We start from the raw sequence: 20,770 nt of genomic DNA, 5'->3' as shown, positions 1-20,770 counted from the left end.
GTGCCCATTGCACCATCGCAAGTATGTCTTTTGCCTATTCGGTGTCTGGCTGCAAAGTTAGCTGACATTGCCAGCCCCAGTCACGGGTGAAAATAGAAGTTTTACAGCTGCTGGTGCCATCGACGATACACGTAGCCTGATGGAACAGAATGCAATTCCCTTCCTCCTGTTGGGCACAAACCCACAACCAATTTATCACCATGGTTCAATCTATGTCCCTAATAGATATCAATAGATAATAGATATATAGATATCATCTATGAGAGATCTATGTTACCTAATGGCACTTCTCTGCAGCCTGCACCATTCTGCCAGTGCCGAAAAGACCTTTTGTCATGCTGCCTGGCCTAGTCTTTCTGGCCCTGCTCTATACGCGCCTACTTCGGCCCTAAGGCAAACAATTCGCCAGTGACATAGCTTAGCCGAGCGTGCCGCAGTGTTCTGCCTCCTCATCCATCGCAACCAATTATGAATCCCCTCATCTGGCCCTGCAGCAAGCAGGACTAGGACTCAACGCGTCACACCAGGACTCAGTCACAACCCCTGGAGCGGACGTGCTCCCCCCAACCTACTGATCCACAGACCGCTTGCACACTGCTCACAGTATGGCTGAGAAGTGAGGCGGTTGATAAAAAAAAAAAACCCTTTTAGATAAACATGAGGCAGGTGCATGGTCCCGTTGCATGGCGGCCTGCCAGTGAGACAAACCTCCAATCCCCGATAAGTACCACTACCAGCCTACGCTACAATTTTGCCTGGCATTCCTTCATGCCCAGATAAACCAAGCGATGATTGCTCTCCTCCGCCACTTGACCTGACCACACTTCGAAGGACAAACACAGCAAGAAGACGCGGCCTGTGACCTGCCCCAAAACTCTACGGAATCATCCCATGATCATAATGCTGGGCGAGCTCGCCACCAACAACAGTCACGGCCTGCCAACCCCACAAGTCTTTAGTACCCTTTTGCTCAAGAATTGGGATGGGGGCAGGGAGGGGCAGTCCTGTCTGGAGCTGTGTGTATTGGAGGACATGCGCTCCAAATTCGTAAAAGATGCAAGTGTGAACTGGTCGCGGATAGCGTTGATAAAGCCTGCTACTAAAGTCCACTCTGCGCAACCCGCTGGCCCATGGTTTCCATTGAACGGAGTTGGCAACCGACCTCAACGCACCGGAGGCGGAACACTGGATTACAGCTCCGATCGAACAGATGCCCCTTGCATCCGACATCAACCATACCCTCTTGGCTGAAAGCTGCTCCATGCTTCTGATGCATCGGCACCCCCAGCCAGCTAACCCTGATAAAATCCGCTCGTGACCCGGAGTAAACCGTGCGATGGGAGCACCAAACCCACTAGTACAACGTTAACTCTAGAACCAGGCTCCACCACAAGAGCCCTTCACAAGCCATGTGGCCTAAACATTCACCCCGTGAGGCGGTTGCGAATGGACTGCGAACTCCTAGGCATTCTCTGCCAATGTCAAAAGTGGAGTTCAGGTTGGTTAAGGTCTGCAACTGAGCCTGCCCGAACCCCCTACAAGTCAGGAAAAGAGAGTACACCTTACCGCTAACTCCTACTGACCCCCTAGGTCGCTAGCCAGTGCCTCAGGGGCAGTGTAAATATACTATTATCCAAACGCACACCCGTAGTACCCAACTCGGCCCCACAGCAGCGACCGCATACACCACTCTGCCAGTTGGCACCAGACTTCAACCTGTCTTGAGCCCTGTTGCCGCGGTGCGCCTCCTGCAGGCATGTAAGGGGCAAGAAAATCAAGCACAACCATTGTTCCTGCAATATGTATAACATAATGACCCGAAACGTGAAATCCACTACTACTCAACGGAAAATAATGACTGGCGAGCCTCCCTCATAACCCCTGTTGCGCGATCCACACTGCAACGTGGTGACCCCGGGACCTTGTTAACGGCGTGACGTCCCTGCACCCTCCAAAATCGCGCTGCATCGCCTGCCCAGTTCCAACACCGTCCCTGGCCTACCAGCGCTGACGTGCCCTCTTATCTTTTCGTTTAGTTGCCAGGCTTCCCTTTCACCAATCCTACTGATGTCATCAAAACTAGCAACACCTCACGATACATGGATGTAAATTAATATGACGTTAGCATGCAGGTAACCAAACATCCCAAAATTCCATCTGCACGCTCATCCCTGCTCTATAATTCCACTCATGATTGTAAATTACGTATACATTCACCGAAACTGGGCGATCTGACAAACACATCGCCGGCTCTTGTGAAGGGAAGGGGACATCAGAAAAACCTTTCGTTATAACGCTAATGTATCCAGCCTATCCACTGCACACCACATAATAATTATGCTTTAATAAAGAGAGCTGTCGCAGGGCCGCGTGTAGCGACGGTACCCAAGGTAGAAATATACCCGGAAATAATAAACAGATGCAATAACGCCCGTGACCATAACCCGGGGTTCGGTTCCCGAACCTGGCCTCCCTCACCATGTCTGAACGATTCTCAGACATTTCCAACAGACCGCTGCTGAGTAGGCAAATACCCAGCTGTCTGACCAGTAGGCAAAGATTAGGGCCTATGGGAGAAGCGCATGCACGCGGCCGAGACCCAAACACCCGACTCGCTGCGTGATGTGACTGACGTTTTCCAACAATGCTCAGAGTAAAAGGACATTCCGCTGTGGACTACCTTGCTGAAAAGGATGGAGCAATAGCCATGGACGGTAATAGTAAGTGAAGACATTATTCATTCATGTTCAGCCACAGTGAGAAACACTGCCCCCGAGTGGCCTTCCCACTTTAAGGCACCCTGGTAGCACATATTAGTTTAACCCAACCAATATTCAATCACAAACTGATATACTGTTTTGACCCCACCCAGGGCACCCTGCCCGGTTACCGCCAAGGCAGACGCACAGCAACGTCAATTGAAGGCAGTGTAAAGCACTAGTTCTGACCTGGAGCTGTTCACGGCGACTCATACATAGAAACGCCCCCATATTGCGCGACACTAGCAGCAGAATTCGCCAGTGCTACCTTACACATTAAACACGCGCTACCAGGATCGGCAATCCTATCACAAACATGACACTGTTTGTTCCCCCCCCTTGCTCAGGGAACCAAGACAAAGGCGAGTCCATCCTAGAACACCCTCACTGCCGTTCAAAGCGATCAAGAAACTCCCGTGTCTGCGAAGCCAACGGATGGCACAAGATCATGGCGTTCGCAAACCAGGTGCAATCCGCAACTTTTAGACAATTTAAAACATCACAATAACAAACCCAGTTTCGTTAAACTACATGACCTGCATGGGAATCGAAGCGGCAACCTTAGTATTCCAAGTGCCACACTGTAGCCGCTTGAGCTATCTCGTAAGCGAGACAAAGCAAGTACGCGGCTTAAATAGACATCAGCATGTGGAAGTGATATATCCTCGTACATGGAAACATACATCATAAAACGTTCCAAATTAAAATCTGCGGATAAGCTCGCCCCATTGCCCTGCCAAACTCGTGCGCGAAACCAAACAATGTGAAAGGGTTTTAATGGCCGCCAGCGACCGTTAAATAAAATACCTTTCCATCGTAACATAAAATGCATTGCCCTGATGATGCAGAATATGTAGACTGCAAACCTGAAAACACAATATTCCTTGTGCAGTCAATCATTTATGGAGAACAGTGGAGTGGTGCCACCTGTAATGATCGAGCAGCTCACCGGTTTGTCATGACCTTTAAAGTCCTCCGCTAAAATAAATACGCAACTGCGGAATCCCCAATACGGCAGTGCCGGCTGCAACTCCCGAAACTCGCAAGTAACAAAAGTATGCCTCTTTACAACACCGTAACCTGCTGACCTATTTACATCATACGCACTCTGAAATCTGCTTGGCACACGTTCTTTGCAGCAGGCATATTAACCCTCTGCACTAACTACCCCAAAGTCAAAATCTCAACTATACGAAGACTACCGCGTCGATGCAGCGAGGCGGGTTGCCGGATGCGCGGGAACATCTAAACAAGCACTTCTGGAAAGTAAACATAACCTAGTCTGTTAAATAATAAGATGGATTTAATACAAAGGTCAATAACTCACTGCAGCGTGAGGCGAGAGGAGGGAAAAGTCAGTTAAAGTGGACACAACCTTTCAACACTGGCGGGGGCCTGCACATAACACATTGATGTCACATGATCTGCAGAACACGTTCTCACGTGTGGACAGATCTGAACGATGTATGTATGTATGGGTCTGGTTTATGAAACGTTGCTAATACATTGTCTGCCGGACAAGTTGCCATATGTCTGCAGATCTGGAAGATCCATGTACAGGTCCTCAGGTCTGCAGAAGGAACACATACAAGGCCACGTGTGGACAGCTCTTGGGGAGGGATATACCGGCACGATTGTTGATACACTGTCTGCAGTAGGAACACGTATGTGGCAATGTGTGGAAGATGCATGTACACGCCCTGTTGATGATACATGATGTGCAGTCGGAACACATGCTAACAGCTCACACAGAGATATGGAGGATACATGTGCAGTTCGTATTAAAGATGCAAGGCCTGCAGAAAGAACATACAAGCTTCACGTGTGGACTGGTCTGTAATTTACTTGGCAAACGTTCTTTGCAGCAGGGAAATAGACCCTCTGCGCTGACTTCACCTTAGTCAAACCTCAACTATACAATGCTGATCTCTCTTCAGGAAGGAAATTCATCGTGCGAGTTATCTTGCCATAAATGTGAGGCCTGGTAGTTGCCTTGGAAAGAAACGAAGCATCCGGTGCTTCAAAAGCATAATAAACCTCCAAACCCGGTGCCCCCACAAGCTAGCACCCCGGTCCTCCCCCACACAATCCCTGCGCTCTACCACTGAGCTACAACCTTGACATGAAGACGACCGTGCTCTCCCCCACGAATGCCTCAATGAAAAGCACCGCATAACCGCATAAAAGCATAACCCATGCCACACAACGACTCCAAGCGCATCCCCCGCCGCTCTCTCCGCGCTCGCACCCCCCCACCCTGAGCCACAATGCCGCTTCAACGTGGCACGTGCACAAGCTGCCTAGCAGGGGACACTCTACTGCTCCGGGCAGGGGACCCCAAGCGAGGGGGGGAGGTGGACATGACGACTTACGCTGCTCCTGAGTCCCGACGCGATTCAATATCGACGGCGTGTTCAACGAACGACCCACACAATGGCGTGTCCGGCGCGAGACAAGAGGCCTTTCGCGCGGGCTGGTCAAGGCCCCGCGCAGGCCCTTGCCAGTATGGCGGGACGGACGAGGGAGGGCTGGGGGGAGCACTGACCCTGCTACCGAAACGACCAAACACGCCCTCAGGGCACCAAGACCGCAGCGACCCTCAGCACGACCAAGAGACGGCGTAAATTTCCGCTTGAGGAAAACGGCGGGAGACGACCAGTCAAGACGAGATGAGACGACCAGTTGAGATGGCATGTCTCGCGCGGGAAGGAGTGAACAGGAAGCAGAGGGCGAACTGCAGGGGCGGGAGGCATAAGTAGGCCTGGCCCCGCCCGCCCAGTGGCCCGCCTCCCCCGGCAGGGCCAATGATAGGGGGGCCTCCCCTCCCAAGGCGCGGCATCCTGAGATAGGTGGAACCGGGTGGGGGGGGAGGCTCCGACGGGCGGCCACTAGAAGGCTGACCTGCTAATGTCCCCCTGCGTGGGACGCGGCCAGCGGCATTCAGCCAGCAGAGCAGTACTAAAGTACGGCCATCTTGCCGTGGGCTCTCTGGCGCCCCCTCATCAATTTCACAAGTTATGAGACTGAATCCCATGGCCAGAGACTCTGTTTAATCTTAACTGATGGTGCACTAAAGAGCAAACACTGCTTTTACAGTACATGTCGTTTATACTGCTTTAAGTCACTGAACCCATTAAATAACAGTGATTCACTCTTAAAAAGCAGTGCCTCACACTTTACTCTTTACCTTAACTACTGAACAATCTATTTTGAAAGGCATAAAAAAACACTTCAACAGAGAGTAGTTTACACAAAAGAATAGGCAACCCAATGTCACTCATCTTAAATAATATAGCCATCACCATCTCGTCACAATTTAATATGTGGCGTACAGCTGCTTTGGCAATAGGTTTCAGAATAAATGTGATATCTGCTCTTCCCTTTGACCCAATTCTTTTAGCCCACACAATCCTGTCAAAGATCTTAAAGCCTATTGAAAAGTATTTCATATTGATTTTACACTAGTAATAATAGTGCCACAAATAATAAATGTTGAGAGAATTGTATGTTTGTCCTTGAAAAATCAAGATTGATGCAGTAGTAGGCGAGTGATGAATAGAAAGTGAATATTTGCATCGTACAAGGTTATTCTGTGTCTACATGCAGAATTGGCACCAAGGGCCGCATGTGTTGATAACTTTATTATTAATGTTTCTAATGGGAAAGAAACGTATTTCCACTGTCATTTTCAAAATTACAGGATTCAGATTCTTAAAGGAGGGTGGTAATAGTTAATAGGGGAATTTATGTCAGCCCTACTCGCCTTTTTACCACACTGTTCTAAGGAAGTGGATGGGTGGCCAGTGTTTCTGATTGTGGCTGCACAATCGACTCAGACTTGGGGAATAAACAATTTTACAGATGTGATCCTGGCAAAAATGGTATCAGATGGGCCACCTGAATAGGGATGGCCAGCTAAGCTCCATTTTCCAGCAGGGTCAGGTATGTGCAAGACCACTATGCACGGCATGGCTTTTAGACCTGCCATCCATGGCGTGGTTTTACCCCTAGCCTTTTGTCTTCAACCCTCCTGTTTGCTGACTTTGCTTTTGCTAGCCTTAGGACTCTGCACATTTTACCACTACTAACCAGTGCTAACGTGCTTGTGTTCTCTCCTTCAAACATGGTACGATGGACTTGTATCCAGTAGGCATATTTACTTTACTTTTACGCCCCTTGTAAAGTGGCACTACATGTGTCCAGGGCCTGTAAATAGATGCTACTAGTGGGACTGCAGTACTGATTGTGCCACCCACTTAAGTATCTCTGTAAACATGTCTCAGGATTGCTACTAAGAACCTCTGTGAGCAGTTTTGAACTGCTGGTTTGACCTATTTTGACCTGGCAAAATAACCCTTTTGCCAGGCCTAAGCTTTCCATTTTAATACATATAAGTCACCCCAAGGGAAGGCCCTTGAAAGCCCAGAGGGCAGGGTGCAATATAGTTAATAAACAGTAGGATATGTACTTTTACGTTTTACATGCCCTGGTTAACTCTTAAATTCATTTTTCACTACTGCAAGGCCTATCTCTCCCCTAGGATAGCATTGAAGTTACCTTATTAAATTTAATAAGCTGTACTTAAAATTTTGAAAATGCCACTTTTAGAAAGCTAGCATTTTCCTGCCTTAACCATTCGGTGCCTTTCAGCCTGTTGCTGGGTCACATGACAGTTGGGCTTTCTGTATTCCTTCTGGACAGTCACACACAATAGGATGTGTAGATGTGCCAAAATGGGCCATTATTGGCAGGATGGGAGGGAGGAATTGGGCCCAGCTCAATTTACACTTGAATAGGTTGTATTCTGCCTTCACACAAAGGGCTACGTACCCCCTGTATTTAGTCTGGAGCCAGGGCCAGGGAGGCAGGGCACCGGTGCACTTGAAAGGCCCGCCTTTAATACTTCTCTCCACTTCAGGGGCACAAATGGGTACTGGACCTTAGACACCAACTCTTTTGTACACTTCTGGACCTCTGAATACTCTACCCAAAAGAAGGACTCCTGTGTTGATGAAAGGAATGCCACTCTGCTAGAACAATGCTCTGAGGGGCTGCTGCTTTGCTATGCTGACCTACAGCCTGCTGCCCTTTTGCTTGGTGAGAAGCTCAGGACTTTCATCTGTGGAACCCAGGACCACCAGAGTGACTCCAAGGGTTAGTTTACTGGCCTCCTGACCTTAGCCTCAGGGACAGAAGGATCCAATAACGTCAAACTCAGCAACCTTGACTTTGCCATCTGTGAATCTACCCTGTCAGGTGGTGTCACGCCAGTCCTGTGCCCTTGGAAGTAGCCCTAAGGTGCTCTGCCAGCCTCTGTGGATCCAGCAGAATTGATGCATCTCCTCTGCTCCACAGCGGTCCCCAAGCAGAACCAACACGTTGCCTCGTTGTGGATTGGGCCTGTCGCAAAGACCTGCATTGCCTCCGCAGCCTCTTTGGAACCGTTCCTGCACGATGCACCCTCATTGCAGACCCTCGCATCCCCCATCAACAGCATCCCCGACGACGATGCCAGACTCTGCATCGCAGCTCCTCGGAACCGACGCATCACCTCAAATGTGAGATGCACCCTCGGCGCTGGACTTCACATTTCAAGCCCTCATCGAAGGGATCCTCGACAATGACACAGGACCTTGTATCGCAGCCTCACCGCCCCTCAGAACCAACGCATCGCTTTGACAGTACGATGTCTCTTTGAGATGAATGTATGATGTTACAACGCATACATTTACAACGCATGCCTTTACAACGCAGTTTTTACATCCCAACATCTTTTACAATGCATTCTTTTACATCGCATTTTTTTAAACTACCTTTACAACGCATTCCATTACATTGCATTATATTATAACAATGCATACCATTACAATGCAAACCATTACATCGCATTTAAGGTAAATGTTGGATAGTGTTGGGGTAAAAATTACTATTCGAACTCCATTGATTGCAGCAATAGGGTAAGTGTCGGATAGTGTAAGGGTACTATGCATTGTAATGGTATGCGTTGTACTGACTTGCGATGTAATGCCTGCGTTGTAGTGACATGCGTTTTAGTGACATGCGATGTAATGTCTGCTTTGTAATGACATGCGATGTAAAGGATTTTGCTATGTAATGACTGCATTGTAAAGGTAGTGCGATGTAATGACTGCGTTGTAAAGGTTGCTTTCCCTTTGACATGGATCCTCACAACGCTCCGCAAACCAGGATTTAAGGTACTTTGCTCAGAGGGCCTAACTGTGTCACTGTAACCGGCCTGTGCTCCATCATGGCTTGTGACTTAGTTCCGGTCCGCCTCAACCAGATACCCACAGTTGGCGATTTGTTCTTCTTGGTTCTAGTTTCATTTAAAAAAAATGATTGTATATCTCTGGTTCTACTAATTGAAGTTTTATCATTTTAGTCTTGTCTATTGATTACAAACAACTCTATTTTTCTAACTTGATGTGCGATCATTTGTGTGTAATATTTTTGCTTTGTTACTGTTTGAAGTGTTGCACAAATACTTGCTGCTCTCTGCCAAGCTGCCAAAGGGCTACGCACAGGCTAAATTAGGGCTGGCTTGTGCCTCACCCTGACATGGACTGCAGCTGTGCTTGACCAGGGCTCACACCCCAGTTAACTAACAACCCAATTTCTTACAATGGCTTTCTGCAACAAAATTAAGAGCTAAAATGTTCAGTCATAGCACATCAGGGGTATTTACAAGATGACTGCTAGGGACGTACCCCTACTTTCAAGGCCCATTTATAGCAGTCACATTCAGTTTAATCAAAGTCATGTGTGGCTGGAGTCATGAGGACAGAAGACACAGAACATAGAGGAATTTTAGTGCCACATGTGAAAGTTCAGAGACAAAGGGAACACATGTATGAAAGGTAGAAAAGGGAGTTACATAGGACTTTTAGCAAGTTTCAGCTCTGGCCATGGAAGAGGGTACATCCACAACTGCCATAATGGGCCATGGAACAAAAGCTACATAGTTTCTCCACTGATCAGAACACGTGCATGTCCAGTTCTCCATTGGTAATACAAACTTGGTGATGTACCACTCTTATCGGCCTGCATGCCTTGGTATTACATACTTTGCACCTCTCCACTTGATAGGCAGGTATGAATTGCTAATGCAAACCTTCTATGAATCGAAATATGTGTTGGTATTCTGCTGAAGTGGCTCAGGTTACAATGGGTGACGCAGTGATCTTGTTATTTTTGCGCAGTACTGTGTGTTTCTCTATGTCGCCTATAGTCCGATTATTAATCTTTTATTAAATATGTTTGGGAAACAGTTCCCAAGGCCAAATATTATGAGACTATTGCAAGTTAGTGAGTGGTTTCTTTTGATATGGCCATAAAACCCCAGGATGGCTTGTAATATATTTTTAATCTACAACTGAGTGTATTTTATTTCTTATATAAATGGTCACCACTCACCTTTCATACAAATCGCTTATATCCTTAGTGTATTGCTCTTTTTGGAGAGTTTATATGGTTGCAGATATAAAGAATAAAAGTAGAATGTAAAATGTAAAAAACTCGCAATTGGTGCAAAGAGATATTATAATCAATTTAAAGTGTATTCGATTCCCAACAGTGTTGTAGCTCATAATGTGTAGAAACGTAAAGAGAGATTCTATCTTTCCTGTGACATAGCATGCAAAAAAAATGTTTTGATAAAGCACTAATTTTAGCTGATCATTTTTCATTTTAGAAAAACAGATCAGAAGAATGAAAATTCAGTTCTTGATCGAATTGAAGCTGAAAGGATGCTCAATGACTAGCTTTTCACCTTGTTTGTTGACAGGGCGCAGACATTTTGAGTTCACAACACAGTAAGACAGTAAAGTTGAGCAGCTACAACTCAACTGTACTAAATATATTAGAGTTTGACTTTTGTAGAGGGATTGCAGGCTCCCATGCAAATATCAGAGATAGTATTAGCTTTCTCCACAGCCATTGTGTTTTTGAAAATGGCCTAAAATGTTGTTGAATACCTTCCTGTAACTTGCACCCACTCACTTTTAAGACATGAGTGCTATTTAACAATGCAAAACCTAGGAGGAACGTGTCTTTTTTAAATGCATGTTTTCTTCTTCATACTACACCGGACTATTGATGAAAAGGCTTATTCTAGTTTCAAAAATAAACTGCACTTCTCCAGTAATTAATCCTTGATCTTCAATCTTTTGAAATGAGTTTCGGGAGCTGACATTCAGCCGAAACATGTTAAAATAGCGGTAAAAAACACAAATCAAACAGGAGGAATGAGCAAAGTAACAGAATACTTTTTCCTTACAGAAGGAACATTTAGAACGTTGGCTCCCTCCTCGGTTGTCTCTGTAAATATTTGCAAGATACAGGGAGACATTTACTGGGTCTGTGCAAGGTTTTAATTACGGCGGCGCAATTAGTTTAATTTTGGTAACTATGAGTAATAAAATGTATTCTAAATTGCAGACATTACGCCATTATGCCACTACACCTAATGAGACTCATGTTGGGGGAGGATTGTAACACAAGATGCACTGTGTGGATACATTTTGAGCTCTAGCGGCAGTGTTTTGAAAGTCAGTAGCTGATCCCCAAACGCAGGAAGTCAGATAGATTTTTTTTACCCAGGTAGAACGTTCTGGTAATTTTGGAACCCAAAACTATAAATCCGAATGTGAGTGGCAGTGTTTTGAATGTGAGCAGCAATTCATGTAATGCGAGCGGTCAACAAACATTTCAGGTTTAGTTGTTTACCCTAGTGGACCATTATGACCATTTGGATAATTTGTGAGTGCAAAACTACAAATCTGAACACCAGCTGCAACGTTTTAAACACGAGCTTCCGGAAATCCAGTTAGTTAAATTTTTACCTGAAAGGACCGCTGGGGTAATTTTTTGAGTGTGAGATTCATTTTGCGTATATTTTCAGGTAATTTTGCATAATTATCATTTAATAAATGACACAAATTTCACACAACCCTAAAATTGACGAGGTTTCAATTTTTTTCTGTTACTGTTTTTGAATTTTTATCGCTTTGGGGAAACTTCAAACTTTGCACCAGCTCTGCAGAGTGTGTACTGTTAAACCTAAAACATTGGTCAACCTTGAATTTGTTCTGCTTCTGCCTCGGTGAATAGGAAATACTTACAACCTTTATTTAGCAAGGCTGGAGTAAGAGCTTGTTTATCAGCTACTACTTTTACCCTTCATGGATCAGACCTAAAAAAGACAGCATGAGTAGTCGAGTTTATGCATATTGGTTGCACATATCTCTCATGGTTGCCGCCATGCATCTCTATGTGAGACGAGTGGCACAGTGGAGAACCTGGAAGTTCGGGCGAGGACTGAGGCAAGGGTCGCGGTCTTGTTGCCATGCTGCACTGCGTTGACGCCCCTCCTGGAGGACTGTGCTAGTCACATTGGGACTCCTCAAATGCACCAGCATAAATCCTGCAAATGGGAGCCCTACAAAATGCTTGCAATTAGTTTGTGTGTATTTTGAAATTGCCACTTACGTGACTTCTTGAAGGTCTGTGCCAGCGGCTGTTGGGAACTTTCCTGCTTTCTTTGTACTCTACTCCAGTGCTTTAAATGGGAAAAAATAAGTGCAGATACTCACCAAATTGAGATGTGGACTAGGGGGCAGGGCTTGGGGGCGGGGTTATTTGCAGTGCTAAGGGACCCAGCCAGGGGCACACATTTAATGTGATTGAGATTGAATTGGTGTGCAAATGTGCCTAATTGTACTAAAGCATTTCTGGTATGTTTTGAGTATTTCATTTCCCTTATATGTACAAAAGGGAACATTTATTATTAAAGTGGGCTTCTGATGGTGCAACACCTAGATCACATATGATTAGCATGGTTAACCCTCTTGTCTCATTGCCACTTAGCAGACATCACCCAGCCCCTCCTAGGTGGCACAGCTTTGCCTCAAAGCTCCTCACCTGCTGAGCCAGGAAGCCTGGCTCTGGCTCAGTGCAGGTCCTCTTGCACCCTCAAGCCCAAAATGAACTTAACTTTGATTGTGCATCTGCCTGCCAGCCAAACTCTAATCTCATGTGCAAAGAATAAAGACAAAATAGTGACATTTACTGCAATACAGGAGAGAAAGAAAGATACACCCATCTAGAGGCTGAATTCCCCAATGTGAAAGAAGAAATTCTGGGATCATTCCCAGCTTCCCACATGACCAAATTGTGTGATCATAGACAAATATTTAATTTTACCAACCTCCTTTTTCTTCATTAGCACATATGATAGAGTATTCAAATGCACGAGTTCAGGATGTGTGCTGTACAATCACATCTTGTGTTAGATTTAATACACTATGATGATGCTTCAATCATGAAAACAAAATAAGCCAAATATAATGAACACCTGAAAAGTGACTTGCTTCCTAGATCACTAATGGCACAAACTCCTCTCAATGCTGTGATATAAGCTTGTGCACCAAGGTGAAATGCTTACAAATTAGAAAAAAGACACTTTTATTTCAATGGTAATGTTTTTAGGGCTCAACTTATGTACAAGCTTTTAAGGCCAAGCTAGACTTAGTAGTTCAGCTCTGACTGGGCTCTCCTTGTTAATTTGTTGGTTCAACCACCTCTACCCTTCCCAGAGCCCCTCATTTAACGCAAGAGAAAACAGCCTCTAAAAACAAAATACAATGGTGTGGAAACATTGTGGATAAAGCAGATCCGCACTGGAGGGAGTGTGGCCTAGCACTTGCTACAAGCAAACGCTTTCACGTGTGCTTCATGGACAGAGTGTGGTAATGCAAGGCTTGTCAGGCTTGCAACTCTATGTTTGATATGCTGGACAGTGCAGACACCGTCTCACTCAAGAACATGCACAGGGTCACAGAAGCATTCATGGACGTAGACAGAGCATTTAGTGCATGTGCATAGCTGCCAAGGTTCAGATTGCTTATGTGTGACATTTCATATTTTCAGTGTAATTATGAGTGACATTCAACAACTATGAGTGACACTTTATCTCCAGCAAAATCAAGCAATGAAGATGAGGGAAACATAAGCCCTCAGGATAGTGAGGATGAGGTACACATAGGTCAAAGCCAGGCTATATTATTTCAAAAACAGTTCAGCTTGTTCTTCCCCATAAAAATCATAAGCTGAGCGGTCCGACCCAGTCCGGCTCGCCGCCCACTACCTGCCCAGCCCCGCTGGTGGCACCAGATCACACCAGCGGCCGCCTGTCATAGAGCTACACCACACTCTGCTGACTTAGTGACCTGTGAACTCTGGTTCATGTACCATGCAGGAGAGGCCTTACTAAAACACTCTTCGCTCACCTCTCTCTAGTGACCCTCGTTTTAGGGCTAGCTATATTCCTGTATTTTCATCCAGCCTGACAAAAGCATCTTAATTAAAAGTTCTAATTTGACCAGAGTTACATTTTCAAACAGCATGACAATACAGCTCTCCATGCCTCACTGCGGGTGTTTCTGCGGGCTGTAAATATAGGATGATAGCACTATCCAATTTCATGATTCTTAGTTGACCAGCCTTGGAACGATGTAAGGACAAGTGGGCCTCACAAGGATTCAGGCTCATGAACTGCAGGTCACTGAAGTACCATTGAGAAATTATAAGGAGATTTAATAACACTTTGTCAAAACAACTCGATACTTTTGTATTATTTTTTACTTTAAATCTTGAATATTACTTTGTTGTTTTTTTACTTGGAATACATAATCAGTCATCATCTACTGTAGACAGCTGTATGTTCTTTTAATAAAAGGAAAAAAGCTTAAAACATGTTACAAGCCTTGGGAATATAACAAGCAAAAGATTTTACTCTGTGTTTGCAAACTTTTTACTTTTAGGCCTTGATTACTATTACATTGTTATTTTACAATCCCGACTTGCATGCTGCGTGCACAGGAACAGACAGAGCAAAGTGTATGTACACAAGAGGCCCATCATGCAAGCTGTGTGCAGAAATGCAGGCAGGCAGAGCAAAGTGTATCTACACAAGCGGCGCTCATCGTGCAAGCTGAGTGCACAAGGACAGGCAGAGCAGAGTGTATTTACATAAGAGGTCCGGCATGCAAGCTGTGCGTACAGAAACAGGCACTCGCCCCAGCAAACCAGGAGTAAAAAAGTAGGCGCAGAATGACTGTGTGCACAAGAGCAGGCAGGGCATAAAGTGAGTATTCACACAAGAGGCCTGGTGGAAGCAGTGGTACACAAAATGATAGTCACAGTGGAAATTATTCACAATGTATCAACATCCAAAATACGATGGTAAAATACCTAACCAGCCAGATTAATGGCACAAACAATAAATGCATATTATAAACAAATGCCGCAGTTAATTTTTCACTGTCATCCAGGTTGGATGACAGTGAAAAATTAACTGCGGCAGTTATTTATGATTTTGCATTTATTGTTTGTGCCATTAATCTGGCTGGTTAGGTATTTTACCATTGTATATTGATGTATATATATGCACTACCTTTCCATTGCACAACCACTTGCACTGATCCCACCATTAGCACTTGTCACCTCACGTTAATTGCACCTACATTTTAAAGTTGCAAAATGTGAAATAGAGCCTTACTTGTGAATCATTGATCTATTGACAATCATTGCTTAAATCGATTAAAACATTTTCCTTGACTTCTTTGACATTCTTTGGTGTTGTTACATTTTCTTTTCTTTTGCTATTTGATCATGTATTGGATGTTGTAACATTGTGAATAATTTCCACTGTGACTATCTTTTTGTGTACTACTATTTACCCGAATCCAGTGGTCTATCGGGTCACCCCTTTGATACTTAACTCTGGTGGGAGCAGTGGCCACAGAAACAGGCAAACACGTAAAGAAACTAGGAGTGCGCACACCAGGCATAGAAAGACAGTGTGAGCACATAATCTGCATAAACGTCTACAGCAGTCAAGTCTGGGCTCACCCACGGACACCAAGAAAATTCACTCATAGCTCACTGAAGGCGGCACATTCACCCAAAACAGAAAGTGGCACAGACCCATTCACCCTACTGATAGCGTGGCTTAACAAGCCGAACCAGACACCAGTCTGTGATAGAAAGCTAAGAACAGGTTGGAAAGTCACAGCAGGCCTACATACCAATGGAAGAACATGTCATATAAAATACACATAACATAAAATAACACCCAACAGCATAACACAAGTGGTGCAGACTGCAGGTACAGAAAGTTACTATAGTGTGTGCAAAGATAGAAGCTCGTGCCAGGTACGAGTGAGACATTGTGTGCAGTTTAGGAACCCGCATGGCTCGCATCCTGTGCATGCAGTGCACTAGAGTCATCTGCCCCCAGGACATGCCAGACCACGCCCTGGGCACTCCACTAAATGCTCTCCTTCCCCTGCCTGTACTCACAGGCTGCTGACAGCACACCTCCCCCTGTCTGTGACTGTGTTCACAGGCTGCTGACACCTTTCCTTCTCGTCTGTGGCTGTACTCACAGGTTGCTGATAGCTCTCTTTCCCGGGATCATTTACAGCCACCATTTCCAGCTCCAGCCAAAACTTTATTCACTCTCATGAACTGGCGCTCGGTCTCGCCCCAGGGCAGGATGGGCCCGCCTATTAAACTCTGTCTGACTCCGATGTCAGTGAATGTAATGCCACATGGTGTAAGGTGTCCTTTTATTATATTGTAGCGGAGTAGAAGCTAGAGCTGTGAGCAGCTCAACCATCCCCCAAGCCTAACGGGAGCAGCGCACTGCCACTGCAGCTTTCAGTCCATCTTGTGCATTATAGCAGTGCTCCAGCTTGACAGTTGAGGAAGCACTATAATTTGTGACTTTGCATTTCAGTGCGGTGATGCGGACCACCACAATGAAATGCGATAGTCTAATGCCTGATGTGTGGTACTTGGCAGGACTGCATGTGCTTTAGAAACGCTTACATTCGCCTCTGCCCACATTACTAAACCTTGATTCTCACCAGCTCTGCACAGCATCACTACCTTCCTCCTCAGTCTGGCTCCAAACAAGTGCTGCCCTACTCTGCTATGCCAGCAGGAAGCCTTCTCCGATTTCCCTACAGTCAGGAGCTATTCCTGTTAGCAGGCCCAGATCACACACCTAGGGGTCGATTCCGATCCTGGAAAAAGGCTTTACGAATCATTGTACGGAGCGTTTTCTCCATACAACTCGTACCCGGTAAACTTTTCTTACAACCTAGGAAGTACGATTCGTACAGAAAGCCTTTTTCCATACGGATCGTACAAAAGACCGTACGGGTAAAAAAAAACAACGATTCTGATCCGGAACAGCTTGTACGCGACGTCCGGACGTATTTAAGCAGCGGTTTCCAGCCCAGCAAGTACGATTAGTCCCTACGTCACTCCGTACTGCTCTTTTCTTACGGGAGCCAAACACAGCCGGAAAAGCTGAGTCCTACGCGAACTGCTACGCAACGGAGCCCCGGTACGTGACATACATGCCATGAACCCCATCGTACGTGTCATCCCAGTCCTCTTAGCCTACGACCTGGTGCACCGGACCCGACGCACACGCTGCAGAAGGTGAGAACAACACCCAGGGGCCAGGGTGGGGTTGAGGGGCAGGAAACATACCCCATACCCAAATCCAAACCTATAATATGGAGCCCATACATTACCACCAGGGCCTGGTCACTTGGGGGGAGTGTCCAGCAACCCCTGCGTACCGCAACAACGGAAGTGGACGTGTACAGTGCATTGCACACGTACCCCTACGGCACCAGTAGAATGGTGATATGGACCCTACACACGCAATGATTGCATGGTTACGGTGCGTTTCACACGTACCCCTATGGCACCAGTAGAATAGTGATACGGACCGTACACACGCAATGAATGCGTGGGTGCGGTGCGTTTCACACGTACCCCTACGGCACCAGTAGAAAAGTGATACGGACCGTAGACACGTAATGAATGCGTGGGTACAGTGCGTTTCACACGTACCCCTACAGCACCAGTACAATAGTGATACGGACCGTACACACGCAATGAATGCGTGGGTACAGTGCGTTTCACACGTACCCCTACGGCACCAGTACAATAGTGATATGGACCGTACACACGCAATGAATGTGTGGGTACGGTGCGTTTCACACATACCCCTACGGCACCAGTAGAATAATGATACGGACCGTACACACGCAATGAATGCGTGGGTACGGTGCGTTTCACACGTACCCCTATGACACCAGTAGAACAGTGATACGGACCGTACACACGCAATGAATGCGTGGGTACGGTGCGTTTCACACGTACCCCTACGGCACCAGTACAATAGTGATACGGACCGTACACACGCAATGAATGCGTGGGTACGGTGCATTTCACACGTACCCCTACGGCACCAGTAGAATAGTGATATGATGCGTACACACGCAATGAATGCGGGGTACGGTGCGTTTCACCTGTACCCGTACGGCACCAGTACAATACTGATACGAGCCGTACACATGCAATGAATGTGGGGGTACGGTGTGTTTCACACGTACCCGTAGGGCACCAGTGCATTTGGGATACGAGGCGTACACACGCCACGAATGTGGGGTTACGGTCTGGCCCTGCATGTTACCTTCAAATTGGTGTGTGTGTAGGTCCAGGCCAGCAGTGTACTGCTCCAAGGGGGTGGGTGGGTGGGTGCAGAGGATTCCCAGCAGTCGCCAGCCATATAGGGGTGGCTGCAGATCAATACCAGCAGTGTCCAGACATGTAGGGGTGGATGTAGAGAACTCTCAGCAGTGGTCAGCCATATAGGGGTGGCTGTGGATGAATATCAGCAGTGGACAAACATATAGGGTTGGGTGCAGATGAATACCAGCAGTGTCCAGACATATGGGGGTGGGTGCAGAGGACTCCCAGCAGTGGACAGAGACATGGGTGTGGGTGCATATGACTACCAGCGGTGGCCTGCAATATGAGGGGTGGGTGCAGAGGACTCCCAGCAGTGGACAGAGACATGGGGGTGGGTGCAGAGGACTACCAGCAGTGGCCTGCAATATGAGGGGTGTGTGCAGATGAATACCAGCAGTGTCCAGACATATGAGGGTGGGTGCAGAGGACTCCCAGCAGTGGACAGAGACATGGGGGTGGGTACAGAGGACTCCCAGCAGGGGACAGAAATATGGGGGTGGGTGCAGAGGACTCTCAGAAGTGGACAGAGACATGGGTGTGGGTGCATATGACTACCAGCTGTGGCCTGCAATATGAGGGGTGGGTGCAGAAGACTCCCAGCAGTGGACAGAGACATGGGAGTGGGTGCAGAGGACTTCCAGCAGTGGACAGAGATATGGGGGTGGGTGCAGAGGACTACCAGCAGTGGCCTGCAATATGAGGGGTGTGTGCAGATGAATACCAGCAGTGTCCAGACATATGGGAGTGGGTGCAGAGGACTCCCAGCAGTGGACAGAGACATGGGGGTGGGTGCATCTGACTACCAGCAGTGGCCTGCAATATGAGGGGAGGGTGCAGAGGACTCCCAGCAGTGGACAGGGACATGGGGGTGGGTGCAGAGGACTCCCAGCAGTGGACAGAGATATGGGGGTGGGTGCAGAGGACTACCAGCAGTGGCCTGCAATATGAGGGGTGTGTGCAGATGAATACCAGCAGTGTCCAGACATTTGGGGGTGGGTGCAGAGGACTCCCAGCAGTGGACAGAGACATGGGGGTGGGTGCAGAGGACTCCCAGCAGTGGACAGAGATATGGGGGGTGTACATCATTATCAGATGACCACACCTACATGGTGGTATGTACGCATCCCTAACTTTGGACTATGATGACAGTTCTACAACAACACATCACTGATAGCAGTGTCCCACTCCTAGGAGGATGGATGTCTTTCACCCACTGTATGACACACCACATGTGGATGTGAGGACAAATAACACATGCATACCCACCCATGGCAGATGCAGCACAATACACACCCTGATATCATGCCACAAGACTGTATAGTCATGTAACTGCCTACAAAACTAAGATAGCCAAAGGGAACACACACTGTCACGCATATCCCAGAACTGATAGGAATGTCCAGGTGCTGGTCCAGCCACCAAGATGTTGTCTCTCATGGAAGGAATAAAGTGGAATTCCCCTAGACACAATGCCCACAATTGTGAGTCAGGTGCCCAAATACCCTGCATAACAAGTACCATTTGTGTGGTAGGCTGTGATTACACACATGCATAGTGCTGAAAATGGTGAATTTGTCCCTGAAGGCATTTCGACATACACAAAACACAAGTACAGTGACTAGCAAGGATGGCACAGACGATTCAGCAGGAGACATCGGTGAGCAGGGATGGCCATTGTTGAAGGGATCCGTCACCACCACAGGAAATGTTGACACAGGTCACTCCTTGGGACAATGTCTCAAAACAAAATGAACACACACTACCAATGATTCTTTGCAGAGACATTGTGATGGCACACAGATACCATGGTCCACCTCATGACCATCATACAAAAACATTTCTCAGAACCCTAACACATTACCAGAACACCAACTCCAGGAGCCTCATCACCAACATGAAGTACCTGAAATACAATAGTGTTGAAAGTAAAAATAAAGGCTTTATTCAGCACAAATGTTTTTTTCAAAAAATAGACCACTTACACAGACCAATGGCCAGTCCATACGTAAAGTCCAAGGGGGGATGTAGGGGACCGCGTCTACCCCTAGCTTGCCTGCACAAATGAACCTCCAGGTTCGTCGTACGGGGGTGGGGCATCATCTGTGGCAGTACTAGGCACCGCAGGGACAGGAGGGGGAAGGGTAGGTGTGGTGGGTGCAGGGGTGGACATCTCCACCACAGGGGATAGGGCAGCGCCGAAGGTGGTGGCGAGCTCGGCACTGCACACTGCTGCTAGTACGTCCTTCCGAACCCCTGCACCTGAGGATTCCCCAGGGTCAAGGGAGGGTGTGGTGGGCGAGGGATGGGGTGCAGCGCTCCTGGGGGAGGGGGTTGACGTGGTGGGGGAGTCAACTCCCGTGCCTGGGGACTAATTC

The sequence above is a fragment of the Triturus cristatus genome, chromosome 3_2, assembly GCF_964204655.1.
Source record: "Triturus cristatus chromosome 3_2, aTriCri1.1, whole genome shotgun sequence".
Lineage (NCBI taxonomy): Eukaryota > Metazoa > Chordata > Amphibia > Caudata > Salamandridae > Triturus > Triturus cristatus.
The sequence above is the reverse complement of the archived record's forward strand: the minus strand, read 5'-3'. Positions refer to the sequence as shown.